Raw genomic sequence first — 13,836 nt, forward strand, 5'->3', positions numbered from 1 at the left:
TGAGGGAGGAGAGAGATGAGACAACTGCTGGAAGGAAGTGCTTGAGTTGGGAAATAAGGAAGGCATCGAATGCACAAATAGAGAGGCTGTTCCTGTGCAGGAGCTATAGCAGAGCCCACAGAATGAGTGCAGGTGTGCGGGAGCCCGTGGTGGCTGGGTCTGTGGATGAACCTTCTGATTGCTTCCATTTTCTCAGTGAAATAGGAAGCAAGGTCATCAGTTGGCAGGGAGGGAGGGGGAAGAGGTGTTGGAAATTTGAGGAGAGAAGAGAAGGTGTGAAATAATCCTCTGGGACAGTTCAGGAGTAATTGATCTAAGGCAATGCAGTCAGATTTCTGGACACCTCCAACGACTCCCCCATGGTTAGGGATCTTGAATTTAAATAAGAGCAGACAGCAGAAATCAGGTCTTGGGTGTGTTTCCAGTGTTTTCAACTCAATAGGTGCAGGTACAGGTAGGCAAAGTGTTGGATTTAATCTGAGCTGGGCTTTTGCCAGCTGAGTATGACAGAGAGAGGGGTGCAAGGGAATTGAGGGTGTGGACCGTGGTATGATGATGGTTATTGATCATAGAATCTGAAAGCTGGTCAGAGAGGGACATGAGGTGGGTGTGGGGCTGTGAAGAGGTGGTAGAAAGAGTGCTATGCTTTATTTGATTTAACAAACTGGATTCCTTATTATAAATTCAATCACATTTCTAATGCATGGTGGAAAGTTAGTATGTTAAAAAAATCTATAGTACATTTTTATATGTTAAATATCCTATATAATAGTAATAATTATCTGCTGTGTTGCTGTTTATATTATATTCTTTTTCTTTATGTTTTTAGAGATGGAGTCTTGCTCTGTTGTCCAGGCTGGAATGCAGTGCCATGATCATAGCTCACTGCAGCCTTGAAGTCCTGGGCTCAAGCAATCCTCCTGCCTCAGCCAACTAAGTAGCTATGACTATAGGTGTGTGCCACCATGCCTGGCTAATTAAAAATATGTATATTTTAGGGACAGTGGCTAGCTATGTTGCTGAAGCTGGTCTCAAATTCCTGGCCTTAAGCCATCCTTCTGCCTCACCCTCCCAAATAGCTGAGATTACAGGCATGAGCCACTGCACCCAGGTATATTGTATTTTCTTAAAGCAAGTCATGGTATACCTGAAAGAAACCAAATATAAGGCACTATAGATGAATCCCAGTGCAGTTGGAAGAAGGGACATGGAGGCCACATGTGAACCAGGGGTCACTGGCCCAGCCCCAAAGGCTGGACTTGAACATGCATTTGGTGCCACTGGCCAACAGAGCCACAGTCTCGGTCACAATAATAGAACTGTTGACCTATGGGGCTTCTGGTCATAGGGGCAGAAACTGCCAACAGGGAGACAGGGAAGGGCAGCTGGCCATCTGAAGCCAGGAACTGTCCAATCCAGGAAAGGAGAATTGGCAGGAGTTGGGGCATCTTGCCATAGGTGAACACTTATCTGAGAAGGGAGCAGGGAGGAGGCTGCATACAGACAGAACCACGAAGGAGGGACAGCATGGAACCCAAAGCCCTCCTCCTGAGTTGCTGGGTCTGGATCTCGGGGTCAGGGTTGTTTGTGAGATTGGAGAGGCAGCAGAAGTAGCCCAGGTGAAAGAGAAGAACCTGGGTTGTTCTCTTTGCTAGGCAAACTCTTTGCACCACAGTCTGGGCTGCCTCAGGCATTGGATAGGAGTGAGCCTGAGGGTGGGGGTACTCACCCATCCAGCGGTGCAATTTGAGAAGGAAGGGGCAGAAGAAGCAAGGCGCGGCTGATGAGGAACATCTGCTCTTTCCACAGTGCAGATGGAAGGCCTAAATGCCAGCACACCATTTATTTCACTGTGGCAAAATCCATGTTTATTTCATCCCTCACTTCATTGTCTAGACTTAACATAAATCAGGACAGTGCGAATGGAAACCCCAGGTCCTTCTCTTGGCCTTGTCAGCTTTATTCTTCCCTAGGGCAGGTGCACATGGTGCATTAGTGTCGTAAGGTGGCATGAGACTGTACCAGGCCATTAGTCCTGATTCTAATCCAGCAGCATCACTGCCTTGCTCCGTGATCTCCCCATGTTTGAGTCACCTCATCCTTGATATGGAAGTGGCAGTACCTGTTCTCTCAGTAGCATAAGACAAGAGATAGGGAAGTGCTTGAGAAAATGCAATAAAAGACGCCGCTGGAAGCCTTCAGCAGTAGGTTGGGATACAGAGGCCCTGGCCTTGCAAAATGAAGTAAGGTCAGCACAGATTAAGCAGACCAAATCAAATCTTTGATGGTTGAGTGATTTTTAAAAATGATTGCAGGTCTGCACAATTTAACAAGACTGCCCATAGCAGCTGAAAACATTTTTCCAGAGCAGATCAGATAAGGCCGAGTTAGAAATTGGTCAATGCTGTAAATCAAGTGGCAGACTATCAATGACCTAGATTACCCCAGTTTTCCCACAGGAAGTGAAAGGAAAACCTCTGTATGGCTGTCGAGGCTTGATTTGCCAAGAGCTAAGAGAGCTACACAACGTTAAAAGATTGCCCATTTCTCAGCTTGCCCTAATGAATTGGGACTCATTTAATTCAGAAGCCAATGAGATGTGTAAATCACATCTATAGAATAAGTGGTCAGATTTAAGCTCCAGTTGCCAACAATCTGTAACAGCCTCTGGTTGCATTGTTCATCTCTTAGTTAATAAATGCTTGGCTTTTTGCTGAAGCTGCTGCTGCTTTTTAATGTCTAACACCATGAGGTCAGCATTTTCCCCATTTTCTGCCCTTCCTTTAAGGAGGTAGGGATGAGAAATGGTAAGAACATAGGGCTTGTCATGGGCCTTGACTTGGAAGACCCAGAGTATGGGTACTGAAGTAGAGCCTCAATGGCTCTTTTCTGTCTGTGCTGCAGGTTTAGGGGCCTGCATTTAGACTGGCCCATAACTATGGGAGCTGCTCCCAGCAATCCTAGCCTTCTCAAGAAGCCCATAACTCTTGGGAAGAACTAAGAGCCTAACTCGTCTTGTCCTGGACTTTTCAGGAAGCCAATAACTCCTAGGTAGAACCAGGAACCCAACTCTACTCATCTTTCCTATGTAGGGTCTACAAGGCAGTGTAACACACCGTGCCCTGCACCCTAACTGATCATGGTCAGCTGTGGTGACCACAGGATGGTTCATCCTTCTTGCTGGTTCCCAGGGTACTCTTTTGGCACTTACCACTCCCACATTCTGAACTCCTGGCCCTGTAGTTGACTTTGACCCTACCTTCAGCCCTTTGAATTTGTGCAAATACCATTGCTGAACTGACTTGACTCATTCTCCAGCTCCCACTACCCTTTGCGGTGGAGGTTTGTAATGCCCTTGCTGAAAGTGAAGCTCCCAGTTTCACATTGGGACACAGTGGGTAAGCAAATGCCATACAAAAGAAGGTACATAATGCACACTTAACCATTATCTAACGTCTACATGGTTCTATTGCAGGGCTATACTTTCTTATCGGTAGATACACGGAAATGGAAAAGCATGTGCTTTTAAATATATACTTAATGACAATGATATAGTTTTCACCTGAAGAACATCTAGAGCCATCCAAATACAGGGCCAGGCACACTATATGAGCCTGAACGATTGTGGCAGGATTCTAAGAATCTGGATGATGAATCTGAAGAACTCTGTAACAACCAGATGCAAAGATGCCATATTTAGACCTCAGAGGAAGTGAGCCTCCTGTCACTGGAAGAATCCATTCATTCTCCTGATTCACTCAAGTAGAATAAGTGTTGATGGCCTGCTGTGTGCTAGGGATTCAAGGACGGTGCAGTGGAAAAGATGGGCTAGTGCGGAGGATTCAGAAGGTGGTGTGGGACAATAAGTACTCCGAGAGACAAGCATGTGGTGCTATCAGAAGTAACTTATCCACAATCACAAACCAGTAAGTGACAATTTAATTTTGAACGCATGTATATCTGACACCAAGACTCACCTATCAACCATTAAGCTGTATCACTGCATAAGCAGTTCCCTGTAACTGGATTGGAAGGTTTGAGATAATGGTGAGAATGGTGAGAAAGGATGACGGAGAGATGGACTGTCTTGTATGCCATTTTAGGTAGAGTTTGGATTTTATCCTGTGGGTCATGGGAATCTCTCAGGGAGTGATCTAGTTGGATATGCATTTTTGAGAGAGTACTCCACTGTAGTATATGAAGTCATTTGAATTCGGAGGGATGGGGAGTGGGCAGTAAGACCACTCAGAGGTGGCTATCCTAATACTGATCCAAGAATGAAATAGGGATAGCCGGACATGAGAGAGTGGTTGTGGAAATGGTGAAGAAGGCATGGATGTGATAATTATGTGGTTGAATTGTTGGAACTTGGTACTAATTGAGTAAAGGGGGAGGGGTATGGAGAAATAAAACTGACAGCCATGTTTCCAGCATAGACGAGGAGATGGTTGATGTTGAACATGGAAAGAGGGACATATTTTGGGGAAAGGTGATGAGATTATTTTGGACATGTTGAGATCGTAATACCTTTGGAATTATACATGTGAGATGCCTGATAGGAAATAACATGTAGGTATGGAATTCAGGGAGGAGATCTGGGGTTTTGGGACTTCAGAAAAGCCACATCAAATAGTAACTTTAGACATGGATGTGAATGAGGCTATCCAGGGAGAGAATGCAAAATGAAAGATCAACCTGGTGACTCACCGTGCTGAGGGCAGCCAGGGAAGCAGAAGGGGAGTCAGGGTAGGCAGAAACAGGCGGGTGGGTGAAGATGAAAGAACTTTCCAGGAAGGAAGGAGTGATGCATGTTGCCAAATGCCGCTGACAGGCAATGGCACACGTTCTAAAAAGTGGCCATTGAACATACTAACTAGAAGGTAACTGGTGGCCCTCACAGGAATGGAAAAGCAGGTTCAGTAAGGTGGAGGAGTGTGGAGTTGAGCTGAGAGGAAGTCGGGGGATTGAATTAAGGCTTTGGCTCCCTAAGTGGTGTGGCTGTGAAGGAAAGAAGAGAAGTAAGTCTTAGCTAGAGAGGGTACAGGATTTGCATGGATTGTTTTAAGAAGAGGAAGTCTAAATTCTTAGGTGAAAGAGGAGAAAATAGAGAAAGAGGCAAAATGCAGGTGAGTGGAGGATAAATGATGGTGTGGGGTCCCTGAGAGGTCAGAGTATGACGGAATTCAAGGTACTGATTATTAGCCTTTTTATGTACAAACAAAGAAGATATTGATTTTCTATTTATGCTAAGTGTGGGCTTGTCCTGGGAGGAAGTGTCTTTTACTGAAGCTAGAGAGTTGGCAAGGAACATGTACAAAGATCCCTGGACAGTGTTGAGAGCTCAGCTAAGGTTGGAGACCACATATTTGTAGTGTTGTTCTCCTACACTCCAGGGCACCCTATGTAGGTGTTTGATCTTGGGAAATGAGATTGTGCTTAGCTCTCATTTGGGATTTTTGCCAGATACCTGGATGTAGCCAAAAGACAAGGAGGCAAGATTATTGAGGATATAGGAAGACAGTGCAGTGATTGGAATGGATCATTCACATCATCTTAGGTAAGAAGACATAAAAATGAAGACAGGAGGGCTATGATGGACTGGTATAAGATAGAGGAAGCTGGAGATTAGAAGATTTGAAAAGACCCAAGAGCAGAAGTGTGAGGACAAGCCAGTGAGAGACAGGGGAAGAGGTGAGGCTGTGGTTGGAGTCTGGGCCGTTGCACCTGAACAGTTCCACATTTAGTGATGAGGCCAGATTTCAGCACTAAGTACAAATGGTTGAGGAGAGTGAAGATCAAGGTCATCAGAGTTGTGGTTTTCAGGAAACTGTGGGAATAGGGTTGAATGAGTCATGAACACAAACACTGAAGTCACCCCGGATGATGGTGGGGTTTCATGTAGCTCCTGTGAGCCAAGAAATGAAGTCATCAGTGGATGTACGGAAGTGACCAGAAGATCAGCTGGGGACAGAGTTAAGGACAGAGGGAACAAGGGAACAGATGAGACTTTTTCCATGAGGGCAGAGGAGTCATGGTCTGGAAATGACACGAAGGAGTAAGAAAAGTGCCAAACCCACTTCCTGATCCTAATGCCATCTGGCTTAAGAGCCCATATTCATTGAGTCTGAAATGCAACGGACAACTACCAGTTTGCCTGGAGGTGGTACCAATACTTTTCTAATTTTTTTTTAAAACTGGAGGACGTAGTCTATTTTCAACTTTATTCAGCCAGATTTATTCACCCCTATTGAGTTTTCTAAGTCAGTGAATCAGTATTTTAAGGAATAAATCTTAGGCACATAAAATGATAGCAATCAAATATGTATTATAAAGCTTCTTTAATCAATACAAGCTATTCTTATAAGTCTATTGGTTAACGTCTAGATTGCCATGTCCACTTAAAATGGGAAAACATTCCAGTTAGCACTTTGTGGATGTTGGGTTGCTACTTGGACATGGTTGCTGGCCTTTTGGTCTGATCTGAGGCGAATTTTGAGCTAGGAGTTTCCCACGCATATGCATGATGTCCTACTATCTGTGATATATGCTGGACATCTGAGCCTGCCTGGTATGCTAATTATCAGACCAGAGAAATACACATCACTGTGAATCACAAGGGTAGCACATCTAATCTAAAACAATTCAAACCCCTATAATTAAAGAGTTCAGATGTCTTCATAGCTCTATTACTCAGATTTCTTTTTTTTATTTGAAAAACGAAAGCAAACAACAAACAATCATGTAAAAGGAGACAGTCTAGGCTTGTGTAAATTTGCAGTGGAAATCTGCCTCTCTGATGAGCTGTACAGTGTCTATGGGTTGAAAAACGAAATTCAGAAAGCAAATAGTTGGTCACCTTGGAGCCCAGAGCGATGCTCAGAATTTCCTAACATCACAATGGTGACTACTGAAAGTTTCATTCTGTTTTGTGACTTGACTTGCAGTGAGGAAGGTAGTACAGCTGTAAACCAGCTGTATTTTATTTATGCTTGGAAACAGGGGCCCTTTGTCTGTTCCAAATGTTCCTGGCCCCCTCCCTCAATTTCATGGACTTAGGTTGTTAGTGGAAAAGTAGTTGTTGAATTATCAGTTCACTCTTGGAACCTGCCACTCACCAGGACTTCTGGCAACCAGTGAGCCTTTTTGTGATATGCAGCAAGGTAAAGAAGTCGTTAAGTGGATTTCCCACATGTTCCTCTGTGACTTCATTCATAGAAATGCGTTGATAACTGAGTTACATTAAACGCTGTCTTCCCAGCTGTCTGAGGACATAAGGGATGTAGCGCCTCCTAGTGGAAGGAATTTCTTAGCATGCGTTCAACCCTGCACATGTTTTTGGAATGAGGCAAGGTATTTAAAAATACTGTACGCTAATGAATGTATTTATTATATGTGGGTAGCAGTAAACAAAAAAGGCATAAATAAGCCTTTCGAAAAATTTACTTATTACACAATCTCTTTTTTTGACAAATCAGCCCTTGAATACAAATAATCTTTTAATGGTGAAAAAAATGACTGAATCATAGCATCTTATAACCACAGGAGCTATGGGTATTAATAACATGGAAACTGAAGCTGTGGTTATTTTTGAGTGGAAGAAGAGGGATTAAAATTGGCACAGGGCACATGGAGAGGCTTCTGGAAGTGGCTGGCAAGTTCTATTTATTTTAACTAGGTGGTGATTACAAAGGTGTTTGCCTTACAAAATTCACTTAGCTAAACATTGATTTTATGATGTTTTCTGTATCTGTATTGATAGGAAGGTAGAAAAAAACTTTTCATTAACCATGCTATCTGCTAAATTTGCTCTTTAAGGAAAACCTAAAAAATGCTAAGCCATGTATAGTTGACTTTTATTTTAGAGATGGAGTCTCACTGTGTTGCCCAGGCCGAACTCAAACTCCTGGGATTAAGGGTTTCTCCTGAATAGAGGGGACTACAGGCATGTCTGGCATGGTTTTGACATATTAGTTCACCGTCCTTTCAAAATAATACTTAGGTACCAGTGAACACCTACACTGACAGGCCTTGTAATATCATTAAAACTTGAGCTTTTATGTTGTCTGTGGCACAGGCTCTCTTCTTTCTAGTTCTTCAGAGAACTCCAAATTCAGTATTTCACTTGGAACATCCAGTTGCCGTAGAAATTACCATGTAGGTTACAAGTTCATTTTGTAACCATTCAAAAGGAAAACTAAGAATGACAGGAAGGCATCCTTCCTTTGGAAAAAATCCTTTGCAGAGTCCCAATTTGAGAAAATTACATTTTGCTTTAAAGGTGAGAGGTGAACAGATGCATTGGTAATGCTGAAATATTTGACTCCTTCCCCACAGGGGAAAACTCCTGCAGAGCATCTTATAGGAAAATTATTTTAAGAGTAATATAGGTGATGGCAAATCAACACTGGGTTGGTTGTAATGTTCTAACCAACATAGTTTAATTCTGAGTTATTCAATCATAACTAAATGCATTCAAGACATAGAATACATTTAAAATTCATCTTAAAGGAAATTTCACAATGGCTTTTACATTCATGTAATCCAGATGAGAAATGAAGAGGTGGGGGGAAGCAATAAAGTTGAAAGACCCAAATTGATTCCAGAAGGACTTGCCAAGTTTCTATAATGCCTCATTAGCTGCTTAGGTGGGAAGGAGACTTGGAAAGAGCAAGAACTCTTTTCTAGGTTCTCAGGTTAGGAAGCGAGATTTTGACATGGCCAATTTGATCTTGTATGTCCATTCATGTCTTTTACCTTATCATGGACAGAGTGACCCCTCAGAAGCACAGGATGCAAGGACAACACACAATTCAGTGGCCGCTCCTTCTGCATACATCATTGAGCTCTGCCAACCACCCAGGGTCTGAACACACACACACATAAATAATTATATGTGTGTGTGTTATATGTATTAAGCTCTGTTTTCTTTCTCCATAGCACTGCATATGTAAAGATCAGCAACCCTGAGTTGAAATAAACTGTCATGATCTGTTTGACATTGTGAGATCACCACTCACCAAAAGTAAGCTTTTGAAATGTTAAAATTGAAGCGACAGCACGAGCACAAAGAAACAAGGACCAGAAGGTGTTTAGAATAATGAAAATTGGGAACAATTCAATAGGAAAACAGGAAAATGGTTAAATATGATATGTCTGGAGTATGGAATACGATGCAGCAGTTAGAAACAGTAAAATAGATCAGTATGTACCGACATGAAGAAAATAGGCTTACACATACCTTATGTAAAGGAGGTGAGGAAAAGGAACTTTGGTCTTTTCTGTATTATTCGAATTTGAATATCAAAATTGGATTCATATATTACTTATATAATTAAAAAATTTAAGTTAGTCAAACTTAGAACTCTTTGAAATCTACTTTTGAAAGTTAATTGATGCCACCTGGGAGCAAACATGCCAATGTGATTGAAGTTTCAGTGGTAACCTGAATCCTCAGTCTCGTTGCACATTTACTCTGAAGACATTCTCAGAAGAGAATTTGAGAGGAAATCCACCCAGCAAGTCCCCTCCTGTGTGTCTGTCTGGGATGCTCTAGAGCTGAGATGCCATTCCCTCAGTCCATTGTGTTAGTTATTGCAATGTTTTAGGGTTCAGTCTCAGCCCTATTCCTGCCAACTGTTAGCTTAAGGCCCTTGGGCAAAGGAGATGAAATTGTTCAGGGCCAACAGATCTCAGAGTTTCTTGCAACCTTAAAAGGAGATGATCCCAACATTTCTTTTTTTTTTTTTGAGACGGAGTCTCGCTCTGTCACCCAGGCTGGAGTGCTGTGGCCGGATCTCAGCTCACTGCAAGCTCCGCCTCCCGGGTTCACGCCATTCTCCTGTCTCAGCCTCCCGGGTAGCTGGGACTACAGGCGCCGCCACGTCGCCCGGCTAGTTTTCTGTAGTTTTAGTAGAGACGGGGTTTCACCATGTTAGCCAGGATGGTCTCGATCTCCTGACCTCGTGATCCGCCCGTCTCGGCCTCCCAAAGTGCTGGGATTACAGGCTTGAGCCACCGCGCCCGGCCTGATCCCAACATTTCTTATTCAAGATGCCACCAGCCCTACACAGTCACTCAAAGTGACTTGCCACAGAGGCTGGTGATGTTAGCTGCTTCCTTGGCATCTGAATTCTGGCTCGTGAGCAGATCTTATGCCCAATACATCAGAAACCCTAAGTCTCCTTCAGTTGTAGTTGTTGGGAGAATCCATGGGTCGACTGGAGCCTAAGGAAAGCATCAAAAGGTCACTAGAGGCCAGTGGATCTGACCTTCTCCTTTGAACAGCAGTTTGCACAACATATACCAGTGGCTTTGTAGATCTGCTTTTCATTACTGAACTGTTCTATCCTGGGGCAGCCATGGAAGCCACCTGGATATTTCAATTAGTGCAGCAAGCTGGAACTCATTTACTTTATAGTCTACTGCCTGAAGCTTTTCCCAGCTGGGCACCCAACTATGCCCAGGAACTTCTAGATATAACACAGCATCCTGATTTCAGTCTAATAAGTGGGTCTATTTTAGTCTTCTCAATTTCTAGTCATTTTGAAAATGCTCCCCTGTCCCCATACCAGGCATGGGCTCCACTCCCAACTTCTATCACTGTCAGTGGAGGTGACAGCCTTGTGAGCTGCCAGGTGGGACCAGGTACAACCCACAGCAAGGCCACTCTATGTCTCAGTCTGTAGAGTAGGTGCTTCATAATTGTCTTTGAGTGGCCTGACTGAATGCGCATTCATATTATCTGGTCAAAGGAATGCCCCCCCACCACCATAGAGCCTTTGTAACTGAGCTACTGGGGTCCACCTCATTTCAGAATCCCTCAGAATCCATGGTATATCCATTCATGCATTCATTGAGCAATTATTATGTACCTGTTCTATGTTAGAGAATATTTGAAGTGGTGGGAATATAGTGGTGAGAAAGGCATGGTTCTGCCTTCAAGGCATCACCATACAAAAGATATTCTGGGATTGATGGAGGGTGTTGCAGAACCCCAGCAAATTGACAAGGCTGCTTCCCCTGTGTCCTCTGACTAGTCAGGGACTGGTGGCTCCATGAAACAGGAAGCTGCCCTGTGCTGCCCAAAGCTCCAGCCCTGCTTCCTCCTCAACTCCTCACTGGACGTGACTCTGCCTCATGGGGAGCCCATTCTCTTAGGGACCTTTGTAAAATGATCTTCTCATGTTCAAAAACATAAAATGCCTCAGATTCCATTGTTTATAATAAGCACTTTGGGGCCAAAGGAATTTGTTTAATGAAAAAACCAGTTTTTCATAAGTTAATGTTTTTCCTTTGAGACCCGGATGCCCTTCTCTTATTCATCCACTGCCCATGCTGCTAATCAGATGTGAAGGGCAAAATAATACCAGACTCATCATTGCATATTACATGAGAAATGTATTAGTTAGGAGTCTGGGGTTCTAAGGCATAGAGACAGCATAAGCTAGCTCAAGGAAAAGGGGAGGGATTGTTATAAGGGCACAGGGGTGCCCCACAGAATCAAAAACAGAAATGTGACTGGGCCTAAGGAAAGCATTAAAAAATCTCTAGGTTTTTTTTCTCTCATCTCTCTTCCCATCTTCCCCATCCATCCATCCATCCATCCATCCATCCATCCATCCATCCATCTCTCCATCTCTCTTTCCTTCTTTCCTTCCCAGCTCCTGCCTCTGTATTTCTTCCTCTTTTTTTTCTTCCAACTTTTATCTCAGTTTCAAGGGGTATATGTGTGTGTTTCTTATATGGGTAAATTGCATGTCATGGGGGTTTGGTGTACAGATTATTTTGTCACCCAGGTAATAAGCATAGTCCCCGAAGGTACTTCTTTGGACCTCACCCTTTTCCCACCCTCTACCCTCAAGTAGGTCCTGGTGTCTGTTGTTCCCTTCTTTTTGTCCATGGTATACTCAATGTTTAGGTCCCATTTATAAATGAGAACATGTTGGTGTTGGTTTTCAGTTCCTGTGTTGGATTACTTAGGACAATGGCCTCCAGCTCCATCCATGTTGCTGCAAAGGACATGAGCTCATTATTTTTTATGGCTGCATAATATTCCATGGTGTGTATGTACCACATTGATGTCCACCACTGATGGGCATTTAGGTTGATTCCATGTCTTTGCTGTTACTTTGCTAGATACCCAGTAATGGAATTGCTGGGTCGAATGGCAGCTCTGTTTTAAGTTCTTTGAGAAATCTCCAAACTGCTTGCCATAGTCCACCTCTGTATTTCTTCCTCTACCTAGCTTCCTCTGCTTTCTGGTCCAGGAAGTCAATCAAATGGGGCTGCCCCACAGTGTCTAAGTTTTCATGTCACCAGCCCAGCCACATCAGAGAGACTCCCTTCACATCAGCTATGACCAGCGGCCATATTGTTCCACAGTGGCTCCTGGATGCAGATTAACTTCTAGCAAAAAGGGACACATTTTGAGCAGGGCAGACATGGCCAAAGCTATCTAATATGCCCAAGTCTACACACACAGACACATGCCCAAACCCCTCTCATGGCTACACATCTAACTAGAGATGGTCAAATGGACCCTGCCCTGAACCCACTTGGGAGGATGTGGTTCTGACTTGAGCTGCAGGATCCCAGGGCTTGTGTTGAGGTGGGAACAGCCCTGGAACTGAGCCAGAATACTTGGGCTCTAGTCATGGCTTCACCATTAAACAACTCTAGAGTTTTAAACAAGTTCTTAGCCTGTCTGAGTCTTTATTTTCTGCATAAATTGGGAGTCACAGAGGCAGCTTTCAATTATTTAAAGGACCACATTATGGGAGGGGGATAGGTGTGTTACCTGTCTAGTGTTGGAAGGTGAAACCACAGTGGAGACCACAGAGTGGCAATTTGTGGCTGGAGATACAGAAGAACCTTCTCCCAATCAGGCTGCCCCACCATGTTCAACCTGTCTGCCTTGCAGAGAGTTGACTCTCCCTGTCACTGTGGGAAATCCAAGGGGTCTCAGAAAACATCTACAGAACAGAGATACTGGCCCATTTCCTAACAGGATTGTTTGTTTGTATGGGGTGGGGGGAGTAAAACAAGTTTGAGTGCTACATACAAATGAATATTTTTTTGCACTGTGATCTTAACAAAGAGAAAGAAGTATTTTGCTCCAGTTTGTATATTCTTTCAAAGCCTTTGAACACACTTTATTTTTTTAGACAGGATCTCACTCTGGCACCCAGGCTGGGGTGCAGTGGTGTGATCACAGCTCACTGCAGCCTCAGCGCCCCGCCCCCCCCAGGTCAGGTGATCCTCCTGCCTCAGACTCCCAAGTATCTGGGACTACAGGCACACAAAACCATGCCTGGCTGATTTTTGTATTTTTGTAGAGACAGGGTCTCACTGTGTTACCCAGGCTGGTCTCAAGCTCCTAGGCTCAAGTGATCCTCCCGCCTCCACCTTGCAAAGCCTTAGGATTACAGGTGTGAGCTACCGCACCTAGCTGAAGCACACTTTTTAGTGTGTCTGCCACAAGAGTTTCCAGGGCCACTAGCTGGCAGAAGGATAAGGTAGGAATGTAAATGACATGCCCCTCTCTTCATGAAAACAATGTCAGTTTTTCCTCCCAGTTCCCACCTTAATAGTTTCTGAAATTCTTTCTCCCTTCCTTCATTTATTTACCCTTTCTGCTCCCTATTAGACTGCTGGGGTGGGGACAGGAGTGATGTCTGGTCACCACTGCCTCTGTGACCATAACCTCTGATACTGTCATTTCTTCTTTCCAAAGTCTTGGCTGTCGTTTGAGGAGCTGAGAGAATAGGATAGCTCTGCTCTCACAGAGCGTACTAGCAAATACCCTGTGTGAGGCCCTAATGACATATTTGGTCCTTT

The 13,836-nt window shown here is 43.9% G+C and overlaps 1 protein-coding gene across 6 annotated transcripts in view; it reads left to right on the top strand.

Annotated features, from left to right (window-relative positions):
• PALM2AKAP2 (PALM2 and AKAP2 fusion) overlaps positions 1 to 13,836 on the top strand; it is a 398,719-nt gene that overhangs the window by 31,704 nt on the left and 353,179 nt on the right. Inside the window, exon 1 of one of the 6 annotated variants that reach the window (XM_017859236.1) lies at positions 8,958 to 9,022. The exons of the other annotated variants lie outside the window; for them this stretch is intronic. The gene's annotated coding sequence lies outside the window, so the exon portion shown is untranslated. Of the gene's footprint in view, positions 1 to 8,957; positions 9,023 to 13,836 lie in introns of those variants that run through there. 6 annotated transcript variants of the gene reach the window in all.

The sequence above is a fragment of the Rhinopithecus bieti genome, unplaced genomic scaffold, assembly GCF_001698545.2.
Source record: "Rhinopithecus bieti isolate Rb0 unplaced genomic scaffold, ASM169854v2 scaffold_47444, whole genome shotgun sequence".
Taxonomy (NCBI): domain Eukaryota; kingdom Metazoa; phylum Chordata; class Mammalia; order Primates; family Cercopithecidae; genus Rhinopithecus; species Rhinopithecus bieti.